The sequence below is a fragment of the Dermacentor andersoni genome, chromosome 4 (assembly GCF_023375885.2).
Source record: "Dermacentor andersoni chromosome 4, qqDerAnde1_hic_scaffold, whole genome shotgun sequence".
Taxonomy (NCBI): domain Eukaryota; kingdom Metazoa; phylum Arthropoda; class Arachnida; order Ixodida; family Ixodidae; genus Dermacentor; species Dermacentor andersoni.
This window is the reverse complement of record NC_092817.1, coordinates 26559079-26572143: the sequence shown is the minus strand read 5'-3', so window position 1 is coordinate 26572143 and position 13065 is coordinate 26559079.

The window sequence follows — 13065 nt, the reverse complement described above, 5'->3', positions numbered from 1 at the left end:
TAGTCACGTGTGATGTAAGAAAAAAAATGGGAGAAACGTTTCTCTTGGGAAGAGAAAAGAGAGAGAGAGAGAGGAAAGGGGAAAGGCAGGGAAGTTAACCAGAGGGGAAGATCCGGTTTGCTACGGTACGCTGGGGAGAGAGGGGAGGGGGAGGTAAAGTGATAACAAAGTAGAGATAAAGAAAGAAAGGAGCATAGACATACAATCACAGTCGGTCACTGTCGCCGCATACTGTCGCCGCACAGCACAGTAGCACTTACAGCACTATAGACTGTTCAGGGTACAGCCGCTTGTCCAATTCTGTTGCCTTTAAACACTGAAACAGTGCCCTCGTCGCCCTCTGCTGCGATGGCTTGTGATGATAGCATTTTAAAATAAGCTCCTCTGTTAGAGGTCTTCGGTCCAAGCGCGCTATCACGATTGCGAGTTATCGCGCACAGCTTAGGGGAAGAGAAATTACTTAAACATTATTTTTGCATGCACTGTAATTTACAACTTTCTGAAAATTTGAACTCTGAAAGCACACGGACGCGCTCATGCGTTCCCACTATTTGTTCCCATCTTACTCCACATTGCAGTGACATTGAGAACACAGTGCGTAATTCAAATTCTCGTAATACATGCTGTATACTGTACACAGTGACTACTATCTGCAAACTGTCGAGAGGGCCCAAAATTCAGGCTACATAAGGAGCTGCAAACATACTATAAGAACGACGTGCCTGAAGTCATTGCCGTCATCTCGAAACCTGCGCACGCAGTTTGTTCCAATTTCAGCCCACGTATCCACAAAGAGGGGAGGTATATCTTACTCTCTGGAATGTTTGCGCGAGGTCCTGATGAAAGATTCAACCTCACGAGTCATTTCAAAAGGGCAAGACAGACTGCGCCCTTCGCCACGAAGTGAACTCGCCATCGATCTCCGCTCGTGTGCTTGCTACTTGGCCAAATCTGGCCCCACCCTGGCACTGCAGAGCCGGCAAACAAATCGATTCTCCCGTCGCTCCTCTGTCGGTGCTTTGTCTCCCTCACACCGCGTTCATGCAGCTCGTGTTCTTTCTTTCTTTCTATCTTTTTGTTCTTCTGGCTTCTATAGAGAGTTTCTCCTGTGACACTAAGCATTCAATGATTTCTTCTGTCTTTACTTCACATGATTATTCGTGCGCGACTGGTTAGCGTTAAAAAGCCGTGCAAGTAGCTGTCGACCATGACACTGAAATTTCCTTTCATGTAGGCAAGGGTACAAAGTGAAACAGAGGCAAAGACAGAAAGAAGGAACGTATTTTCTTAGATATGTGAAAATGATTGCTGTGAGAACTTTCCTTTTATCTCCTAGGATATGCGTTCGACATTTCAGCGTCGTCCAGAGAGCATCACTCCCTTTTACTTGTTTATCTCTTCCTAGTATTGTTAGTATTATAGTGCAGAAATTCTTGTTTTTCTTTCTCCCGAGATTCATCATTTGAAGTTGCAGTTAACCTTACCTATCTGCTGCTAAGTTTGTGCTCTCTAAGCATCCTTTAATACGTCCCGTGCACTGTGTTGTTAAGTTGGCGGCCTGAAACAGCTCGTTTCGTGAGCAGCACGGTAGGATGCTCAGTGCGTATATCCAGATATTTACAGTAGATGGGTTACGGACGTAAAGCTTAAGAACCTGGGTCATGAAAGTCACAGCAAACAAGGGCTGTGGAATAATCTAGGCAGCTAATGCTCTTTAACGCAGCTCCGGAGCTTCAATACACGGATGCCTTTGTACACCGACATGCCTGGAACGGGGCCGCCATCACCAGGAATCAAAGCCGTGACCGTGCTAGTGACCTATATATATATATATATATATATATATATATATATATATATATATACATATATATATATATATATATATATATATATATATATATATATATATATATATATATATATATATATATATATATATATATATATATATCATCGCACTCGACGCGAGGGGGACAATGTACCTCCTTGACCTTCATGGCATACATACATACCTACATACATACATACATACATACATACATACATACATGCCTATGTCTTCCTTTTTCGCTAAAATTAACTTGGATCAATCATGTAACATATTCATCCGGGGTAGGATGTGAGATGTATGCGGAACAATATGACAGCAGTTTAATCATATTCTTGGCCGCCAGCGCTCGAGAAAATTGAGAAATTTGATATATGCCATTGTCTCGTTGAAGAGGTCGAAGAGTAACCATGCAGTGTATTTCAACTGCAGCGGTGAAGTGACGTGAAAATGTGCGTAATTACGGCAATCGACCACACGATGTTGCATCCTCATTCTTGTGTTCGTGAAAAAAAAAAAAAGATATGTTTACTACATAAAACATGGCGAGATGTTTATTTTGTCAACAGTACATTGAGATGCTGATTTTAGAAGCTAATCGCGGTTAAAATAAATAAATAAATAAATAAATAAATAAATAAATAAATAAATAAATAAAAAAGAAAGAAGAAAAGAAAAAGAAGGAAAGAAACTAAAGAAAATGTATTTTTCACGTTGGTTACCTACCAGTCAGCAGTAAGAACCGACTTGAAAGCGATCACGTTCCTGAGCTGCGTTCAGGTCTCAGGAGGATATCGAAATGATGCGTACTTAGTCAACGTTAGGGTAAATAATGTTAAATCATCAGGCGCTATTCAAGCCATAAAGTTAATTATTTGTGTTTTTCTTCAACTGGCGTGCATTGAGTTGGTCTGACATTTTCGATGCGGCGGTTGCTGGCACTCACCGCTTAGTTTACGCTAGTCCTTTGGGAATATCATACAAACATTTTCACGCGTTTCCTTGCGAAGACATCAGCTACTGTTGCACTGTTCACCTTTTCTATTTTTGTGGCTCAAGTTCCACTAATCTTGTTTCTTTGGCTCTTCAATCCCGTTGGGTTCCGTCGGGCGTCGTTACATTCCTAATTGGCACTCATGTGCCGTAGCTTCTACTATGAGCCAGACCCCCATTATATCATTGGGTCAAATATTTCACCAGCGATAAACAAATACAATTTTGGGAAAATCAGCCGCGTTAAGAGTGTTTCATGAAAGGCAATGCTGTGACCTGTCTGGAAAGAAGCTGTGTGCCTAGAATGGAAGTATGAACGGGTTTCCCAGAAGAAGGCTTTTCCAAGTTGAAGAGAAATTTCATCCTGTTAGAGTCGCTCGACCAACGCTAGCGACTGGCTTAGAAATGTGGTGGAGCTGCGCTCCATCCCTGGATTCATTCATTCATTCACAAAACTTTATTAGTGTCCTGAAGCCCGGTCTTTTCAGACCGAGGCGGGCCGTGTCCACGTCGGCACCGCCAGGCCGAGCCTTATGGCGTCATCGTGGACCCTCTGGACAGCCCGTAGTTGATCTTTATATGAAGAGCTTGTTAACAACTTGTACCAGTAAAGCCATTTTTCTTCGGGGTCGGCGAGAGTCGCGGGACAGCGCGCCAGCATGTGTCTGATGTCAATGATGCCATCGCACACGTTACATTCTTTCCTAATTTCTATTTCGGGGTGAATTTTATTTAAGAAATACGGAGTGGGGTACGTCCCGGTTTGCAGTAAACGTAGCGTGACTGCCTGAGCCCTGTTCAATTTTACGTGTGGCAGAGGGAATTGCCTACAGCCCAAGTAGTAATATTTAGTGATGTCGTTGTAAGTTAGTAACTGATCTTTATGCTCCCCGGAATGGTAGTGGGCGTCGGCTCGGCTCTGACCTGGATTAGGACCGTAATTTATTCCAGGTTCCTTTTTTAGCTCGTCCTACTTCCGGGCATAGACCAAATTTCTCTTTAATTTCACCAGCATGTTGAAGAACGCTTGCTTTTTCTTTTCTTTGAATTTCTTTCCTTAGTATTTGATTTGGGACGTTGAGGCAGTCGGCTCTAAACGGCTCAGCTAACATTTCCCAACTTACATTTCCTGCATTTATCGCTTGCATGAATTATCCCGCTCTTCTTTTAAAGAAACAACAGTGGAGACGTAGCTTTCCCGACGACGCCAACAAACAAACAAACAAACAAACAAACAAACAAACAAACAAACAAACAAACAAACAAACAAACAAACAAACAAACAAACAAACAAACAAACAGACAGACAGACAGACAGACAGACAGACAGACAGACAGACAGACAGACAGACAGACAGACAGACAGACAGACAGACAGACAGACGGACGGACGGACGGACGGACGGACGGACGGACAGACAGACAGACAGACAGACAGACAGACAGACAAAAGTAAAATGCGAAAAAGCGTAGGTGTTAGCTGTAAAATATTACTGAAAGGCCCAAATAGAACCTGCTATCAAGCTCGTTTCCTTCTATGGGAGCACAAGATTGTTTTTTTTTGTGTGTGTGCTTGTGTGTTTGCAATCGCATTGGTCCTTTTTTTTATTTTTTATTTTTCTAGGTTTATGCGGTTTTTGAGCTATACTCGTAGATGCATACCTTTTGTTCTGTTTTCACAGTTGTCGCGAATCTCCCACAATGTTGTTCGCACAAATGAAACTGTGTGAAGGCAAATAAGTGGAGAAAGATGGTTCCAACGCTTCTTCACATTTATTCTTTCGCTGTTGTTGGTGTTGGCTTGAGTGATGGTGGTTCATACCCACAATGGAGTATTGGCCATGAATCGGGTGGTTAAATTAGTCGTATAAAAACAAGGGAATCAACGATTTCAATGGTGGAAGTAAAATTTTTGTTAGGTGAAACAAAAAAAAAAGGCAATCAGAACAAGACCGTCATTAAAAAGCTAATGATAAATAAATAAATAAGTATAAATAAGGGAAAATTATGGTGTGGATGGGGAACGATCAGTCTAGCATGACAATCGATTCTATCAGGAAATGTTTGATTGCCAAGAAAACATTTCTGTGGCCGAAGCCGATAATAGAGGCTCCAAAAGATGGCACCACAGGTGCACATAAATTTAGGCCAATAGTTCGAAGCGGGATTTCCAGTAATCATTTTCCTATTACAGAAAAACGCCTACAAGACATCAAGATGGACACTTCAGTTATTCGTGTTTGGCAAGAATCTCTGTGCCAAGCGTATAGAAGATGTCGGTAATCCATTAGCTATTGCGGAACCTGACACTGTCTGCCTAATGACACTCCTGCGAATTCTAGCTAGGCTCACGCATTTAAATTGTACCAAGTATATAAGACTTATTTACTTAATATCAGCGATTTAAAAGCGTGGCAGTTATACGGAGACAAAACTTGCTGACGGATGCATCAGTTAACAGCTCTAAGAATCGACCTTCTGCTATGAGAGGTTCCAATCGACATATTTATGCGGCCTTAACGCAGTAGTTGACGCAGAATCACATAGTTATATGTACTGGTACATGGCCTCCAATATTATGCCTCACGCGCGATAGACAGCGCGCGCTGCTCTACCTCGGATAATATGAATGGTGTGGTGTGTTTTTCTATATCTACAGTTATCGCGTGTCCTCCTCCTCCACAAAACTTATGCGGATGAGGTTACGATTTTTTCGTCTGTTTTCGGTTTTCAATAGCTATGATTTTTTGTTTTCGGCCTGAAAGCACATTGAATGTCTTCATTGTCAAACATTCTTTTACGCGAATTGTTGCCCTAGAATATTTTATTTCGACTTTTCTGTAAATCCTCCTTCAGCAAGCTACAATTGGCTTTTGGCTCGCAGCAGTAGTACTACAGAGGGCATTCTTTCAGTTAGCCTTTTTTTTTATTCCCTCATATTTCTCTTCAAGAGAAGAGAGACTGCTGTATTTCAACTTATAGCAGATAATTGCGGCAGCGAAAAGCGTCCCCGAGCCTCTCTAAATTTCGTTTTAGAGCGAGAGCAATGACCGTACAGTTCTCGCTTCTCGTTCGAATGGTGCCCCACGCCAGATGCGATGCACACGCGGCCTGTAGGAAATCCCGCGAAGCACCACTCGCCCTCCGCTATGATCCAATTTTCGCCGCCGCCGCTCCGGCTTCCGAATCGAGAGCGCGCCGAGCTCGAAGGGGTGCGTGCCGCGGGCGTGTCACGTTGGTTCCCGATCGCGCGGGCGACAAAGAAGCAATCGCATCAGCTCGGGTTCCGCGCGACGTTTCGGCGCCGCTGTATACCACGCGCACAGCCTCTGATTTTTCGCCGGCAGTCGCCGAAGCCGAGCGACCCAATTCCTCTCCATAAACAGATAATCCGCTGCTTGTGACCGATGACGCCACAGGCTCGGCCGCCTCGTTCGTGTAGAGGAGGCGCGCTGCGACCGGATTCGTTGTTCCCCACGGCGCAGGGCTTTGCTCCTTCCTGCGGGTCTCAGGGGCTGGGACCTTCGGTGCGCAACCGGCGGGGAGCTTCTTGTTCTTGAGCGAGTGACGCGCATGCTCCGGCCGAGCAGCGAAGAAACGAAAACATAACACGTGACCAACGGGCCAAGGAGGGTCCACGACCGGAGGGCTTTAGGGAGACGCTGTGGGGGAGCATAAATCCTTATTTGTAGCGGCCAGAGGAAGGGGACCCACCCTGCCGTGAGGGGCGACGCGTCGAGTCGCGTGGCAGTGCTCGCGCGGGCGTGAGTGCTTGCAACCCGCTTTCTCTTCTTGCTTTCCTTGTCTGTCGACTTGATACGCGGGGAGGATGCGGTTAGCGAAGGCCTCCCTCCTCCCCTCGTAATCTCGTCGTCCCTCTCCATTGCCTCGCTCACTCTGGCCGCGGCAGCGGAGAGATGGACGCAGCCTGTTGTAGCTTGTCGCCGCGGGGTGGGGAAGCGGTCGCGTGAACGCGGGAGCGTCGTAAGAGCGGGAGTGTACGCGGTACGCACGCTCGACGTGTCTGCAGGCGCGCTACCCTTAGTGTGTACGTGTACGTAATATCGACGTGTTGTGTAAATGTCAGTGTTCTGAGCCAGCCTGCTTGCGCCTACCGCACACGTACTGCAAGAGCCAGACACGTGGTGCTGGTTCTAGACGACGCTGTTTACCCTCGCGGTTCACTCAGCTCTTAGCGCAACGGGTGGGTGAGCGAGGGGGCGAGACCTCGCGCTCGTTGTGCGTCGATCTGATTGTGCGAGCTACCTCGCTAGCTGGTTTGATGCTAAGATGGGAGTCAATATGTAGCACTGCAGGTCTAGTAGGTGTTTCACGCTTGCGAAGCAGGTATACTGAATGAGCGATGAATTTATGTGCTGTAATAAGTAAGCGTGGAAAGATAACTCTTCTCCCACATCGCTTAAATGATTATTTACTTTTAAATGCATTTCTTTTAATTAATTTAGTTTTTAGTAAAGCCGTTTCATTCCGCAATCACTCCCATTTTTATCGGATAGTTAAGCGTGACTGAACGTTATGATTAATTTTATACAGTGCTTCTTAAGATCACGAAAAAAGTAAGAAAAGTAATCTAGGAGCATAATTGCGCGACGTCTGAAATACTCCACAACGTTATGCATACGCAAGTGGCGTATCGCGCCTCTTTACAGTTTCCTTCTTTTTTCTAGGAAGTAATATTCATGGAATGTGTGGCAAGGCACGCATACTTGCGAAACCAAGGGAAAAAGAATGAAAAAGGAACACTAGGAGCCTCGTGAAGAGTAGTAAATGTATTATTTGAGTATTATTATTATTATTGTTATTATTATTATTATTATTATTATTTCTTATAAGTGGCATTCATACTTTCCCGCAAGTAATGTAGTGTAGCCCGAAGCATGCTGCTTCAAACCATTTCTGTTAAAACTCCGTTAACTCTACCTTCTGCTACACTACCAGTAAAGCAGAAAGAGAAGATTCAGGTATAAGAAATATACTAATTGCATAGGGTATACTAAAAAGGCTTTTAGTGAGAAAATCCCAGCCGAAATTTCTTGCAGTAATATTAATGTTAAATTGCACTCTGTTGCTCCTGATTTATACAGAGATCGCACTATATATAAGCAACATCCCAAGGTAACCGAATGCCTTTGCGTTATTTCGATACCTATATTCTGAAATGAAACCTTCAAATTGTCTCGGAAGTACACGGAAGATGGGCTACAGATTTTTTGTGGAGAAATAGAGAGATTGAGAGATAGATAGAAATTACGTTGTTTTAGTATCCTGTACTTGGTTGCACTACTGACTGTTTTCGCTTTATAGGAAGTGTTTTTAAACACATCATAATGCTGCCACGCGTTCTCATAATCCACAACAGCCTTTTATGAGGCCACGTGCCAAAAGCAGATTAAACAATAACATGATGGACACCGGCCAAAAGAAGTACTAAAAGGGAATAAATCTAAAAGACGCTTCGGCTTCCATACAGAAGCCTTGTCCACAATGGACCCATTGTGAACAAGGCTTCCGTAGGGAAGCCGAAACGGCTTTTATATTTATTCCGTTATATTTATCCCGTCGCTTTATTGCTTCATGCTTCATCCCGACCAGACGGGCTTCCGTCGAACCCTCGACTTCAAAAGCAGATCACTAGTCTATCGACTGGTTTCACTTTTGCCTTTTGCCACACGGACCTCTAGCATCGCCCAAGTTCCGGACGCCGGTGACCATGTACTAGCCGCAATACCACTGATTAACGCGTTAAAGAGAACAAACATGCTGTGTCCTTTTGCGTGGCAAAGCCGAAAGAAATGTCTGTAAGAGGGAAAACTTGGAACGTTTCTCATGTGGGATCACGCACAGAAAACGCCGAGCCTTCGGGGAGTAAAACCCATCTCAGCCCAGAAAGGACAAAAACGATATCACGGTGGGAACGTTGCAAGCCCTCGGCACAGCACGGAATAAAGCTGCTACACGGCGCTGTAACCTAGCAAGCCGAAGGGGCGCAATAAATATAAAAGCGAGGAGGCGCGCTCGCCAGGAAGCCCTTACTCATTCGTAATCGTGAGAGCGGAAGCAATGCACGCACACTCAATGCCCCAAGCTCTCTTCCCAAGAGCGAGCGGTTGCTCTCAATTGCCGTTTATTGTCGACTTTTCTTGTTTTCTCTCCAATCCTCTTTTTCGCCAGACACCGTGAAACGCAGAGACAAATCTCGGTGGTGAGACCGTTATTTGCCTTAATCTTAACCAGAACACTCTCATGCGAACCGTGGGCGCCCCTCCCGATATCTTTGTTATTCGTGCCTTCTTCCTTTTTGTTTATTTTTTTTTCTGTAGTCATCGCACGGACCGGTCTCCTCAGCGGGCTCAGTGTTTGCGCGAGAGGGCGAGATAATCCCTGCCCGGCAGGTCCCAGCCACCTGCGACGTGTGCTCCGAGTACCCCTCGACCCGCCTCCCTTCTTCTATACTGGGGTGGTGGATCTCTGTAAACACAGAGCATTTCCTCTCCCCCTTATTGCGCCCTCTCTCTCGCAGCTCGTGCGCCTCGTAGCCTAGGCCTACATCTATCGCAGCGTGGCCCAGGCGTACGCCATGCGATGACATCATGTGGCTAATCTCGAGTACACGCAAAGAACCTGGCGCTCTTTTCTCCCGTCCCTCCGGTTTTCGCGAAGCGGGGCGTCTTTGCCCAATGCGGCGTGGCCTATCTGAGGCGCTCTCGCTCACGACCTTTTTTAACTATCATCTTCCTAGACTTCCCACGGTATTTTGTCCGAGCACAACTCTTCGCCTGCTTGGTTTTCTTTTTTTTGTTGTTGTCCCCCCTTTGGTCGCACTTCCTTCTCGTTCCTCCGACGCCCTCTCGTGCAAACCTCATCATCTCGTCTTTCAGTCCAGCACTAGCCAATTTGTCCGCCGCTTCCTGGAACCCGGCTGAGGCTGCCTGCTTTGTCCGTCCTGTGAGCCGTTCTTACGCGAAGGACGACGGACCAACGGGCGAATAAGACGCCGGGTTTGGTTTCCGCGCGGACGGACAGCGCGGCATGCGACGCTGGACGTCGCAGCGTCGCATTGCGCACCCCCTCCGCTTCCGTACTTTTTCGAGATAACGGTCGGTCTCGTGTTCTCTCCCGCTCCACAGAAAGACCGTAGGGCACGTACAGAATGCACGCATTGCGCCGACTCATTTAAGTTTTATTTCGAACTCCCCGATCTCTTGAGTCACGTGTGCTTCCGGCTGGCTTGGATGTCAAGGCTAGCTTTCCCGTCTTCTTTGTTCTTGGCCAGTATTGCAGGATAAAAATTCGACATTACAGAACATACACCAGTGGAATACTTGATGTTGCCGAAACCGGTTTTCGCGTAATCTTGTTTTGCGCTCAGGGTTTCCTCAAAGATAACAGCGCCAGAAAATGCAGCCAAGTGGCAGGCAGAAACAGTTTCCGGGACAAAAAATGGTGGTGCGGCAGTGTCATCAGCCATCGCTCATCATGCACGACCCATACGTACGCAAGCTTCACGACTGGCCACTAGCGAGCTGAAAGCTGGAGTATGCGCACTCTGGCATTCAAACGCAGGCATCTAGTCCACAAGGTCTCCCTTCTGAATAATTAGGCACGATAAGGAATGAACAGGATTGGAGGACACGAGTACTTACAAGATAAAGGCCCTACCTACGGAGTTATTCACTACGTAGGGCTCCGAACAGTCTTGAATTCATTGGGATATCGTAGCTCCAGACTTAGCCCATATTTAAAAAAAAAACTGCGCGTGAAAGACGTAGACGAGGAGAGAGAAGCGACAAACACGAGCGCTTAGCCCAGTTGAAACAACCAAATCTCACGGTAGTGCTACATGCCGAACGACATGAATTTGATGATTAATTCGATTGCCCTCGCTGCCTACAAGCTTTGGCCGAGTGACGACGTGAAAGATTCCCCAATAAACTGCCCACACCACAACGATGCAAGGCTCGTTATTAATAGATGAGCGTCGCTCGCGCGCCAGCTGCCATCAACACCCGGTGGCACGGCGAGGCGCACCGAAGAAAGCGAGCAGAGTGGTTCCTAAGGGGATGATTCTTTATAAATTCACTAAGGCAGCCACATTCTCTGGCAACAGAGAAGAGTTGCAGAAGCTGTAGCCTTAGGCATCCCTCACTGGACGTTACCAGTTGCATAACTTACTGAGATTTATAACCAAGGCCTAGACTCATCATTCGTCTTGAAAAGATCTGATCAGTTCTTCATTGCCCACTGTTGGCACGTGTACAACAGACCCACTATATTGCCACACTATCATGCCCCATTCTCTGCCTTTCCTCTCTATCTCTCTCTACAGAATGTTTCTGCACACTGTTCTAGTTGCATGCATGTTTGACCTTCGCTAGCTACATAGTTTCCGTACGCATCCTTTGGTCGCATCCAGGTACGCCAACGTATATCCCGGACGAACCGGAAAGCAGCAAACTCACAAATTATTTATCGTCAACATTGGTTTTAAATGCAACGACATGCACAGTCATAAGCCAAAAAAGAAGGAAAACAAGATACTGACCCTTGCAATTAGCAAGACAGGTAGCCCCTTTAGACATAAACGAAATGCACGGGTAAAACACAAACAGATGTCAGCAGATAATGTTCGCGTCCCAACTCTCCGCACTTCTGGTGGGCTGTCCCGCGTGATACGGAGATCTAAGACATTGCATTCTTTCAAATAGGATAGTTGGTCGCACTGAAAAGGGATACCTGGCAGCAGTGGCGTAGCCAGAAATCTCGTTCAGTGGGGGGGGGGGGGCTCAAGTTGCAGCTCGGCCTCCTCCTTATGAAGAATCATTAGCTCGAGTGCTCCTATCTAAATACATGCAAAAGGAAAATTCGTTTTTCTCGGCAACCACACCACCAAATTTGACGAGGTTTGTTGCATTTAAAAGAAAAACTTAAAATCTAGTGACTGTTAGTTTCGAATTTTCGAGTTAGGTCGTCAATGTTTTATTAAAAATTGGCAAAATCGAAAATTTTCGAAAAACGAAACTATCAAGTTTACAACTCTCTAACTCAACAACCAAAAAGGGTAATTCAATTCTCTAAATTGCATCTGATAGTACATCTAAAGCGGACAAAATTGATATGTTACACATGAATATAAAAAATTTAATAATATGGCAATACAGCTTTTGTAGAACCCTTGTACCCAACGTAACAAATTCACATAAGATGCGAAATGACATATCGAATTTGTCCGCTTTGAATGATCTCAAGGATGCCGTTTACAGAACCGCGATATCTGTTCTTGATGCAGAGCTATGAATTTGTAAACTTCGTGCTTCTATTTTTTTCAAACGGTCGTATATTTGAAAATCTTTTCAACAAAATTCAGGCCCTAACTCGAAATTCCGCTTCCAACAGTCGCTAGAACTTAACTTTCTCTCTCAAATGCAACAAATTTCATTAAAGTCTGTCCAGGGGTTATCTCAGAAAAACGTTGGACCCGAGCTAAAGCTTCCTCTTAAACAATTTGTCAAGGGATCAAATACATGAATAACTGCACTGCCATTGCCAAAGATGCTGCAAACGAATTCTTGAACACTACGCAATGTCAAAAGAAGTAAAATATGTTCTGCGTTTTTCATGTATTTGAATAGGCTGCGTCAGAGTTGGGCTCGAGCTAAAGCTTCCTCTTAAGAGGAAGCTTTAGCTCGGGTGCTCATATCTAAATACATATAAAAGGGGAATGCCTTTTTCTCGGCAACCACTGCACCAAATCTGACGAGGTTTGCTGCATTTAAAAGAAGAACTTTAGTTGTAGTGACGGCTGGTTTCGAATTTTTCATTTAGGTTGTCAATTCTTTAACCAAAATCGCACATTTTTCGCAAACGAAACTACCAAGCTTAAAACTCTAACTCAACAATGAAAAATGATATCACAATTCTGTGAATAGCACCTAATAGTATATCTACAGCGGACAAAATTGATTTGTTACACTTGAATCTCAAGAAAGATAAGTAATATGGAAATGCGGCTTTTGCAGAACACTTGTACACAACGTAACCAATTCATGTAAGATACAAATTTACACGCCAAGTTTGTCCGCTTTGACTGTTAGAATACATGCCGTTTACAGAGCCGCGATATCTGTTCTTGATGCAGAGCTATTAGTTTGTAAACGTCGTGCTTCTATTTTTTTTTTGAACTTTCGATTTTTTCAACATATTCTAAACAAGATTCAGACGCT